Genomic DNA, 12,500 nt, shown 5'->3' with positions numbered 1-12,500 from the left:
TGGGTGGGATGGGTGAGAGTGATTACTGGTCTGCCTGTGGGTGGGATGGGTGAGAGTGATTACTGGGCTGCCTGTGGGTGGGATGGGTGAGAGTGATTACTGGTCTGCCTGTGGGTCTGTCGGTGGGTGGGATGGGTGAGAGTGATTACTGGTCTGCCTGTGGGTCTGTCGGTGGGTGGGATGGGTGAGAGTGATTACTGGTCTGCCTGTGGGTGGGATGGGTGAGAGTGATTACTGGGCTGCCTGTGGGTGGGATGGGTGAGAGTGATTACTGGGCTGCCTGTGGGTGGGATGGGTGAGAGGGATTACTGGTCTGCCTGTGGGTGAGAGTGATTACTGGTCTGCCTGTGGGTGGGATGGGTGAGAGTGATTACTGGTCTGCCTGTGGGTGGGATGGGTGAGAGTGATTACTGGTCTGCCTGTGGGTGGGATGGGTGAGAGTGATTACTGGTCTGCCTGTGGGGGGGGGTGCTAACTGGATTGTGTGCACTGCTCAGTCTCCACCAGCTGAAGACCAGATGTAGACTGCAGTCTGTAGGACAGGAAGAGATCATGGCAGCATGGAAACAGGGACATCTCTATTTGCACACAGCACTGTTCCCACCCCAGAACAATGCTGAATTGTGGCTGTGGTGATGTCATCTTGTCACAGATCTGACAGTGTCGTAAATCTCCTTTCCAGAAGAACTTCCTGTCTGTTTTTTTTCTATGTATGTAAGTCAGTTAAGAACAAATGATTATTTACAATGACAGCCTACCAGTGGGTTAACTGCCTTGTTTAGGGGCAGACCAACAGATTGTTATCTTGTCAGCTCAGGGATTCGATCCAGCAATCTTTCAGTTACTGGCCCAACGCTCTAACCACTAGGCTACCTGCTGGTTACTGGCCCAACGCTCTAACCACTAGGCTACCTGCTGGTTACTGGCCCAACGCTCTAACCACTAGGCTACCTGCTGGTTACTGGCCCAACGCTCTAACCACTAGGCTACCTGCTGGTTACTGGCCCAACGCTCTAACCACTAGGCTACCTGCTGGTTACTGGCCCAACGCTCTAACCACTAGGCTACCTGCTGGTTACTGGCCCAACGCTCTAACCACTAGGCTACCTGCTGGTTACTGGCCCAACGCTCTAACCACTAGGCTACCTGCTGGTTACTGGCCCAACGCTCTAACCACTAGGCTACCTGCTGGTTACTGGCCCAACGCTCTAACCACTAGGCTACCTGCTGGTTACTGGCCCAACGCTCTAACCACTAGGCTACCTGCTGGTTACTGGCCCAACGCTCTAACCACTAGGCTACCTGCTGGTTACTGGCCCAACGCTCTAACCACTAGGCTACCTGCTGGTTACTGGCCCAACGCTCTAACCACTAGGCTACCTGCTGGTTACTGGCCCAACGCTCTAACCAGTAGGCTACCTGCTGGTTAGTGGCCCAACGCTCTAACCACTAGGCTACCTGCTGGTTACTGGCCCAACGCTCTAACCACTAGGCTACCTGCTGGTTACTGGCCCAACGCTCTAACCACTAGGCTACCTGCTGGTTACTGGCCCAACGCTCTAACCACTAGGCTACCTGCTGGTTACTGGCCCAACGCTCTAACCACTAGGCTACCTGCTGGTTACTGGCCCAACGCTCTAACCAGTAGGCTACCTGCTGGTTAGTGGCCCAACGCTCTAACCATTAGGCTACCTGCTGGTTAGGCCCAACGCTCTAACCACTCAGGCTACCTGCTGGTTACTGGCCCAACGCTGTAACCACTAGGCTACCTGCTGGTTACTGGCCCAACGCTCTAACCACTAGGCTATTTTATTTTATGTGAAATATGCTGGTTACTGGCCCAACGCTCTAACCACTAGGCTACCTGCTGGTTACTGGCCCAACGCTCTAACCAGTAGGCTACCTGCTGGTTACTGGCCCAACGCTCTAACCACTAGGCTACCTGCTGGTTACTGGCCCAACGCTCCAACCACTAGGCTACCTGCTGGTTACTGGCCCAACGCTCCAACCACTAGGCTACCTGCTGGTTACTGGCCCAACGCTCTAACCACTAGGCTACCTGCCGTTGTCTGTAAGCAGGCGTTCCCCTTCACCACACCTAGGATCTATTCACCCTCCCTGATGTATCATCCATCGTTAGTGGGACAAACCTCAAAACTGTCCTTGGATCAGTGTCTAAGGGCCATCCAGCTCTACACCTGTGATTAGGTCTAGTGTGACCCAGAAGATAGATGTATCTCACGCTGCAAGGCAGCAATTCGGTCAGTATGCTTGTGGGTAACAGCAAACAAAAGTATCGGTTTGAGTGTTTGTATGATGGTTTCTCTGACCACTTCCCCTCGCAGGGAAGTGAAGTGGCTGGCTTACTGTTTTGCAAGGTTTCATGGGTCCAAGCTCAGGACATATTGACACAAACTCCTCTTTCATGGAGCTTTCCTTGTTCGTTTTACTGATTTCAGACTCAAATCACTTGTGAGGGACTCTGCTCTTGTCTACCTTTATTTACTTATTTGCTATTTTATGTGAAATATTTTCTTGTGGCGTTGAACGTTTGCCACACTGCAAACATTTCACACTCTGACTAACATGGGATTTGAATTGCCATGACAGCACTGACACCATTCCTCTGAACTATAGGGGTGGACAGAAGGGATTTTGGAACAGCAACACTCCTCTTTACTGTCTTTACTAATGGGGGTTTCTCTGGGGATTTTGGACCAGCAACACTCCTCTTTACTGTCTTTACTAATGGGGGTTTCTCTGGGGATTTTGGAACAGCAACACTCCTCTTTACTGTCTTTACTAATGGGGGTTTCTCTGGGGATTTTGGACCAGCAACACTCCTCTTTACTGTCTTTACTAATGGGGGTTTCTCTGGGGATTTTGGAACAGCAACACTCCTCTTTACTGTCTTTACTAATGGGGGTTTCTCTGAGGATTTTGGAACAGCAATCTTGAAGTTAAAGGAGAATTCCACCCAAAAACAATATTTTGGTATTTGTTTCATTAGTCCATTGTTGACATAATCCCAAAATGTTTTGCTTGTCAGCAATCAATTTTTCAAGATATATAACTTTCAAAATACAGAAACGATGATGAAATACACATATGATGATGTGTTTTGCATCATATGATACAAAATGCATCACACAGAGATGATTTCTATATTTTGAAAGTTGATTGTTGACAATCAAAACATTTTGGGACTATTTTAACAATGGACCAAAATACCAAAATATACTTTTTTGGTGGCGTTTTCCTTTAATACTCTAATGTGGTATGATCATTTTGTGTTTTTTCCCTAAATATAAAATAATCCAATTATGTTCAACCAGCCGGTTGATCTAAGCTATTAACCATGAATGCCCACAAACCTGTCAACTAAACAGCTGGTCTTCTGTTCACATTGACCAGCATATACAGTAACCAGAAAACCACCATGTCAGCACATTCAACATGATAAAACAGCAACTAACTGGTATTGCAGAAACTCCTTTCTGAACTTTCCTCCTTAATATCTCTCCATCTCTTCTCCATCAGATGTCATGGCGTCCGACATACCGAAGCTCCAAGTTTCGAAACGTCTACGGCAAAGTGGCCAACCGGGAGCACTGCTTTGACGGCATTCCCATCACCAAGAACGTCCATGACAACCACTTCTGTGCCGTCAATGCCAAGTTCCTGGCCATCGTCACGGAGAGTTCCGGTGGAGGGTCCTTTATCGTTATCCCTGTCTCCCAGGTAACCATGGCAGCAGGCCAACAGTGAGGCATTACGTTCTCTGGGCTGCATATCTCTCTGAAACATCTACTCTGAGAATGATTTGTATTTTTGCACTTTAGGTTGTCCTTTTCTCAAAGTCAAAGCACATGACATTGTTTCACCCCTTCCACCACCAATGTGTAGCGCCCATTTGGGTGGTGCCACGGCAGCCATTTTACGTAACAACGATCACCACACAACATTGTAAATACCAGTGCCAACCCTAAGCCTAACCCTGTAAAGACCAGTGTCAACCCTAAGCCTAACCCTGTAAAGACCAGTGTCAACCCTGCCAACCCTAAGCCTAACCCTAAGCCTAACCCTGTAAAGACCAGTGTCAACCCTAAGCCTAACCCTGTAAAGACCAGTCAACCCTAAGCCAATCCCATACTCCTCAACCAGATACCAAATCCAACATTGTTGTAGCTAACAATGGTACGCCAGACTTGCACTTAAATATCCTGAAGGACATTGTTGTAATGGAAAATGTGTAACTTTCAAAGACCTTAAAAGTATCTAGTGGACTGTGGAGGGAAAATGTTGATTTTACCTGAAGAGGAGTCTGGTTTTCATTAATGATTCCAATGATTACTGGAAATACATTTGGATGACGTATGATATTTATGTTTTACTGTTCTACAAAGCAAACCTTTTCTGGAGAGCTTTGAACACTCACCTTTAGGTTTAACATGGAGTTAGGATAATACTGTGTTAATATAATATAATAATAATAATAATATATGCCATTTAGCAGACGCTTTTATCCAAAGTGACTTACAGTCATGTGTGCATACATTCTACGTATGGGTGGTCCGGGGAATCGAACCCACTACCCTGGCGTTACAAGCGCCATGCTCTACCAACTGAGCTACAGAAGGACCACCGTGTTGTGTGATTGTACATATATTTACTACTTATACACCGGGTGGGTCTAATCCTGGATGCTGAATGTTACTCCTACCCCCTACTTTTTCGAACATTCTGTTAAAAATCGCGCAACATTTCAGCGCCCTGCTACTCATGCCAGGAATATAGTATATGCATATGATTAATATGTGTGGATAGAAAACACTCAGATGTTTATAAAACTTGTTAAATCACGGCTGTGACTATAACAGAACGTGTGTTTCATCGAAAAGTGCAGGAAAATCTGATCACTGAAAATTGGAAAATATATCCATGCGCCACTTCAACACATTGTTAAACGTGATCCACATTAAATGGGGCCGAGGTTGCAATGCCTACAGCTTCCACACGATGTCAACAGTCTTGTCATTTGCCTACGATTTGTTACTTGGTCAAACAGACACAAGGCAGCGCAGTTCTTCCGGTCTCCGACCGGATATTTTGGTTGAGATTTACCCGGACATTATTTTCAGACGTACAGCTATAGAATATACATCGCCTCGTGATCAATTTGATCGCTTATTAACGTTTACTAATACCTAAAGTTGCATTACAAAAGTATTTTGAAGTGTTTTGTAAAAGTTTATTGTCGACTTTTTTAATTTTAAAAGATGACGTTACGTTATAAAACGTTATTTTTTTCGTTGATCACACAGTCTTCATAGATCGATATCTAGGCTATATATGGACCGATTTAATCTAAAAAAAGACCCAATAGTGATGTTTATGGGACATCTAGGAGTGCCAACAAAGAAGATGGTCAAAGGTAATGAATGTTTTATATTTTATTTGTGCGTTTTGTGTAGCGCCGACTATGCTAATTATTTTGTTTATGTCCCTTGCGGGTCTTTTGAGGTGTTACATGCTATCAGATAATAGCTTCTCATGCTTTCGCCGAAAAGCATTTTAAAAATCTGACTTGTTGCCTGGATTCACAATGAGTGTAGCTTTAATTCAGTACCCTGCATGTGTATTTTAATGAACGTTTGAGTTTTAACGAGTGCTATTAGCATTTAGCGTAGTGCATTTGCATTTCCAGATGTCTAGATGGGACGCCTGCGTGTCATGTAGGAGCAAGAGGTTAAAACCGCATTCCAGTGGTGTCTATTCCAGTAACTACCACCGGCTGAATCTATGACGTTAAAATGCCTATTTACTCTGTTCCACCTGACTGCCCAATCCACTGTCTCATCTGCCCAGGCAGGGAAGTTATGAACTTGATCTCCACTATAAAAAGCATCTAGACATTATCTCCCATGTCTTTTAGACGAGCATTTGGTTTTCAACAGCAGAGATCTATAATAACCTTGCTGTCTGTCTCTCTGACATTTGCAACATTGTTTCAATATAGAAATCTGATCTCCAGCTGTCCTATGGTAGTGAACATGTCAGGAGTTGGGACGAGACAGACAGGCAGGCAGCTTTCCTTAGCCAGTCGAAATCATGAATCAGACAAATGTTGATGCATATATACGAACAAATGTCAATAGAAAAACACGAAATGCAGCTAGTTTTCTGTAAATCCAGCTTCAGTTTGAAGTGATTGTGAACCGTGGCCTGGTACGAATCTGTTGTTCTACCCCTGAACAAGGCAGTTAACCCACTGTTCCCGAGGCCCTAATTGATATTAACAATTTGTTCTTTAACTGACTTGCCTGGTAAAATAAAAACCATCAATGGGGGAAATGTCAAATGTAACTGCTTTCCACACCACACATAGTGCTTTCCACACCACACATAGTGCTTTCCACACCACACATAGTGCTTTCCACACCACACATAGTGCTTTCCACACCACACATAGTGCTTGTCACACCACACATAGTGCTTTCCACACCACACATAGTGCTTGTCACACCACACATAGTGCTTTCCACACCACACATAGTGCTTTCCACACCACACATAGTGCTTTCCACACCACACATAGTGCTTTCCACACCACACATAGTGCTTGTCACACCACACATAGTGCTTGTCACACCACACAGTGCTTGTCACACCACACATAGTGCTTTCCACACCACACATAGTGCTTTCCACACCACACATAGTGCTTTCCACACCACACATAGTGCTTTCCACACCACACATAGTGCTTGCCACACCAAAGATGGGGTTTAAGTCACTCATGGAACATATACTGTATGTTAACAGAAAGTTGCTTTGGATAACAGCATCTTGCTGAATTACCATATCAAGACCTGAACTCTCTGCCCTCTGGTAACAGTTTGATTTTGCCTGCACTCTGGATAAAAGGCTTTGCAGCCAGAAGCAGTGGAAGTATCTTGGCAAAGTCTGTCTTGAGGAGACAGGACTCAGTAAATAGTAGTTGGTCTTTTATATCCCAGGGTGCAGATGGGTTTCATACTAAACAATGAGTGACATCATCTGTATACCCTGACAACAACTGATGTTACTCTAGAAAACATATTTGTCCATTTAGATCAATAGGATTGGTGTTGATGAGTGATTTGTGATTTAGAGCCATTAGGCCTAATTAGAGTTTTGATTGGTCTGAAAGAGAGGATGTGAATGAGACCCATCATCTACTTAAACGATGAAGCCAGAGAGGCCGGTGTTGGGAGGATATATTGGCACGGGTGTTGTTAGGCCAGAGATGAAGTCGAGGGCCGCCAAACCGTGTCAATATATCGTCCAAACTCCTGCTTCAAGGGCATTACAACATATTCAAACAATGATTGACATATTTTCATAAAAATATATTGTTTTATTAATTTATTCATACCATTTCATCCTTCCACGAGATATATCCCCAACACAAATCTAGGGTTGGTTCCCAAGCTGGCAGGTCTTTCATTCTATCGGTTCGGTTGCCAAAGACGTGACCCAGTAGTTAAGTATTTTTGTACTAAATCTATGGACATGACACCAGTCGTTTGTTCTAAATGTTCTGTTGCCATGATGGCTGGCAACGTTCTTATCCATTGCTTGCTAGCTAGCCAACTTTGGCCAACACAGTCACATCAAACAGTGTAGCCAGAATAACAACAAAGTAGCTGCATTTGTGTTTGTTTAAGTTGTTTTCTTGTGATTGTTTTTGGGATACAACCATAACAATGAGCTAATGATGTGAGATTTCATCTGGCATAGAACACTTGCTCTCTCACCAGGGCATTGTCAGCTCAGAGGATTTGAACTTGCAACCTTTCAGTTACCAGCCCAACGCTCAAACCACTAGGCTACCCTGCCAATGTTGTTTCATTTGAAGTAGTGGAATAGAGTCCAAACCAGGGTACAAGAATGAGATCTGCAGCTGGTACAGGGTGTAAAAATACTGCAGAGATGCAGAACCAATATTCTAATTAGGAAAAGCAGTTATAGGAATGAAAAGGGTGGGACACACACTATAATGGAAAACCACTGTGGGGAATTTTCTGCTCTAGTATTTGACAGCTATTTATTGAATAGGAGAGAAGAAGGCATAGATACATCAGTTTCTGCATTTTCACCAAGTGAAATATGGTGAAATATGAAAGCCACTCCATTAAAATTTTGCAGATACACCGTAGTAATACCATATTGGCAGTTATGAGGGATTTCTCATTGGCGTTAGTTGTTTTGGCACTTCCATCAACGATGGTCTTTGATGGGACAAGCTGTGAACAATTACCGCTCTGCTCCAAGATCTTCCATTCTTTATTGCCAAATAAAGGTTGTCCCTCTCTTTCCACCTCATGCCAAGTTATACTACACTACCTAGAATGCCTCACCCTGTCCCTGCCGTGGTCCCTCTCTTTCCACCTCATGCCAAGTTATACTACACTACCTAGAATGCCTCACCCTGTCCCTGCCGTGGTCCCTCTCTTTCCACCTCATGCCAAGTTATACTACACTACCTAGAATGCCTCACCCTGTCCCTGTCATGGTCCCAAAGCATTCTACAGCTTTCACTTGGATCAGGCATCAATGGCTCTTTTGTCATGGGTATCCAGAGTCATTCAGTTTACTGTGTTGTCATTCATCTGGCTGAGCTCGTGGCTTTTATCTGTTCGATTGCCTCATAATTGGCTCATGTGTTTCGGTGTAAGACTTGAGCTACTTTCCCATGCTACTTGGGCTACTTTCCCATGCTACTTGGGCTACTTTCCCATGCTACTTGGGCTACTTTCCCATGCTACTTGGGCTACTTTCCCATTCTACTTGGGCTACTTTCCCATGCTACTTGGGCTACTTTCCCATGCTACTTGGGCTACTTTCGCAGCCCTCCTCGAAGCAGCTTTCTGCTCGTCTGATTGCAGAATCTCCAACACATATTTTTAACCCTACATTTATTTCTAAGTACCATCCACAGGGTCTGAAAGGCGGCTCATATACTCCCCCTTCACAAAAGTGTTGACCCGTATGATCTAAATAATTATAGTCCCATTTCCAAACTCTATTGCCCAGCAAAGATTCTAGAATCCTTGGTAAATACTCAGTTTAGATATTTTATAACAATGAAATGTATTCTAAATGTACACTAGTCAGGTTCCAGACCAGGTCAGAGCACCATCTCTGATACTTCTTTGGTTTTAAATGATGTCTTTAATTGTTTGGATGAGAAAACATATTGTGCAGACCCTTTTTTGTGACCTGTCTAAAGCCTTCAACACTGTGGATTGTGCATTACTTATTCAAAGGCTTTCATCAATTGATCATGACCAGGCTGGTTTGAAACTGTGTTAAAGGACAGAATACAGTGTGTGTTTACTGATGTTGTTAAATCAGGTTTTCTGGATTTAACATAGAGTCCCACATGGATTGATTCTCGGTCCTGTTTTTTTCACTATTTACATGATATATTGTCACCTGAATGCAGATGACACTGTGGTGCATGCTGTTGCCCCCACAGCTGACTAGACTCTATCAGAGCTTTAATCTGTCTTTATTGCCCTGCAGAACGCTTTTGTTGAACTGAAATGGTTACTTAATGCAGGTAAAAACAAGTATATGTTATTTTCCAAATCATGTAAAAATGTATCTGATGATTAATGCATACCTACTTTGGACGGTGCCCTCATTGATTGTGTCCACGCTTATAAATATCTGGGTATCTGAATTTACAAAAAGCTACTATATCTTTTCAAAGAAGAATGAATTGCAAAAATCGCTGAAGTTGGAGACTTTTATCTCCCTCACCAACTTCAAACATCTGCTATCTGAGCAGCTAACCGATCGCTGCAGCTGTACATACTCTATCGGTAAATAGCCCACCCAGTTTCACCTACCTCATCCCCATACTGTTTTTATTTATTTACTTTTCTGCTCTTTTGCACACCAATATCTCTACCTGTACATGACCATCTGATCATTTATCACTCCAGTGTTAATCTGCAAAATTGTAATTATTCGCCTACCTCCTCATGCCTTTTGCACACATTGTATATAGACTCTCTTTTTTTTCTACTGTGTTATTGACTTGTTAATTGTTTACTTCATGTGTAACTCTGTGTTGTCTGTTCACACTGCTATGCTTTATCTTGGCCAGGTCGCAGTTGCAAATGAGAACTTGTTCTCAACTAGGCAACCTGGTTAAATAAAGGTGTTCTCAACTAGCCTACCTGGTTAAATAAAGGTGTTCTCAACTAGCCTACCTGGTTAAATAAAGGTGTTCTCAACTAGCCTACCTGGTTAAATAAAGGTGTTCTCAACTAGCCTACCTGGTTAAATAAAGGTGTTCTCAACTAGCCTATCTGGTTAAATAAAGGTGTTCTCAACTAGCCTACCTGGTTAAATAAAGGTGTTCTCAACCAGCCTACCGGGTTAAATAAAGGTGAAATAAAAGAAGAAAAAGAAGAGTTAGTTAAGAATGTAGAATTAAAATAGCCTTCTGTTGGAACAGGTCCTGTCTTTTGTTAAAAAGCAGAAAACAAATAATTCAGTCAACATTCATTCTGGTTATTGATTAAGGTAATGTCATCTAATGGTTAAGCTGGCTGAGAAGAAAAACTAAACAACCACCTGTCTGATACACAATCCCTCCACAACACCTGTCTGATACACAATCCCTCCACAACACCTGTCTTATACACAATCCCTCCACAACACCTGTCTGATACACAATCCCTCCACAACACCTGTCTGATACACAATCCCTCCACAACACCTGTCTGATACACAATCCCTCCACAACACCTGTCTGATACACAATCCCTCCACAACACCTGTTTGATACACAATCCCTCCACAACACCTGTTTGATACACAATCCCTCCACAACACCTGTCTGATACACAATCCCTCCACAACACCTGTCTGATACACAATCCCTCCACAACACCTGTCTGATACACAATCCCTCCACAACACCTGTCTGATACACAATCCCTCCACAACACCTGTCTGATACACAATCCCTCCACAACACCTGTCTGATACACAATCCCTCCACAACACCTGTCTGAAACACAATCCCTCCACAACACCTGTCTGATACACAATCCCTCCACAACACCTGTCTAATACACAATCCCTCCACAACACCTGTCTGATACACAATCCCTCCACAACACCTGTTTGATACACAATCCCTCCACAACACCTGTCTGATACACAATCCCTCCACAACACCTGTCTGATACACAATCCCTCCACAACACCTGTCTGATACACAATCCCTCCACAACACCTGTCTGAAAATTCAGTGTTATGGTTGTAATACCATTTGTTGGCTGTTATTCATTGGCTTACAAATCTGGTTTTGATTTTGAGTCTATGAATATGTTCACAGCATTACACACAGACACACAGGAGCAATATTGTGTGCATCACCTGAACTCTGCCTTGTTTTATGAAATACTATACATTATTATAAATAAATACACAAATTCACAAATGCTATACTATCCAGTCTTTCTACTTTGCACATTCACCTTCTGCAAATCTACAATTCCAGTGTTTTACTTGCTATATTGTATTTACTTTGCCACCATGCCCTTTTTTTTGCCTTTACCTCCCTTATCTTAGCTCATTTGTTCACATTGTATATAGACTTATTTTTCTACTGTATTAGTAGTGACTGTATGTTTGTTTTACTCCATGTGTAACTCTGTGTTGTTGTATGTGTCAAACTGCTTTGCTTTATCTTGGCCAGGTCGCAATTGTAAATGAGAACTTGTTCTCAACTTGCCTACCTGGTTAAACAAAGGTGAAATAAAATAAGTAAAATAAAATATGTCAGTAGGCCTGGAGAAGTGGAATGGAAATAGCATACAGAGGCTACGACTCTCGTACAGGGAAGAAGGGAAAAACATGAGTAGAAGAAGTATGGTAGGCAAAATGATGTCACCAGTCACAGTTTAACCATGGGAAAATCCACCCCCTCTGCCATGCTGGGTAGATTCAGGCGTTGTGGAGAGAGATATCCCACTGAGCACAGATGGCATTTCAACGGCTACTTTTGATTTACATTTGGTTGAGTTGTCAACTATTATGTCAACTTCAGGTGAATCTGAGGTTATTGGTTCTACAGATATGATGTAACCTTCAGGTGAATCTGAGGTATTAGTTCTACAGATATGATGTAACCTTCAGGTGAATCTGAGGTATTAGTTCTACAGATATGATGTAACCTTCAGGTGAATCTGAGGTATTAGTTCTACAGATATGATGTAACCTTCAGGTGAATCTGAGGTATTGGTTCTACAGATATGATGTAACCTTCAGGTGAATCTGAGGTATTAGTTCTACAGATATGATGTAACCTTCAGGTGAATCTGAGGTATTAGTTCTACAGATATGATGTAACCTTCAGGTGAATCTGAGGTATTAGTTCTACAGATATGATGTAACCTTCAGGTGAATCTGAGGTTATTGGTTCTACAGATATG

At 43.1% G+C, this 12,500-nt stretch overlaps 1 pseudogene; it reads left to right on the top strand.

Moving 5' to 3' along the window:
• LOC124035488 overlaps positions 1-12,500 on the top strand; it is an 86,746-nt pseudogene that overhangs the window by 57,872 nt on the left and 16,374 nt on the right.

The sequence above is a fragment of the Oncorhynchus gorbuscha genome, linkage group LG05, assembly GCF_021184085.1.
Source record: "Oncorhynchus gorbuscha isolate QuinsamMale2020 ecotype Even-year linkage group LG05, OgorEven_v1.0, whole genome shotgun sequence".
NCBI lineage: Eukaryota > Metazoa > Chordata > Actinopteri > Salmoniformes > Salmonidae > Oncorhynchus > Oncorhynchus gorbuscha.
The sequence above is the reverse complement of the archived record's forward strand: the minus strand, read 5'-3'. Positions and strand labels throughout refer to the sequence as shown.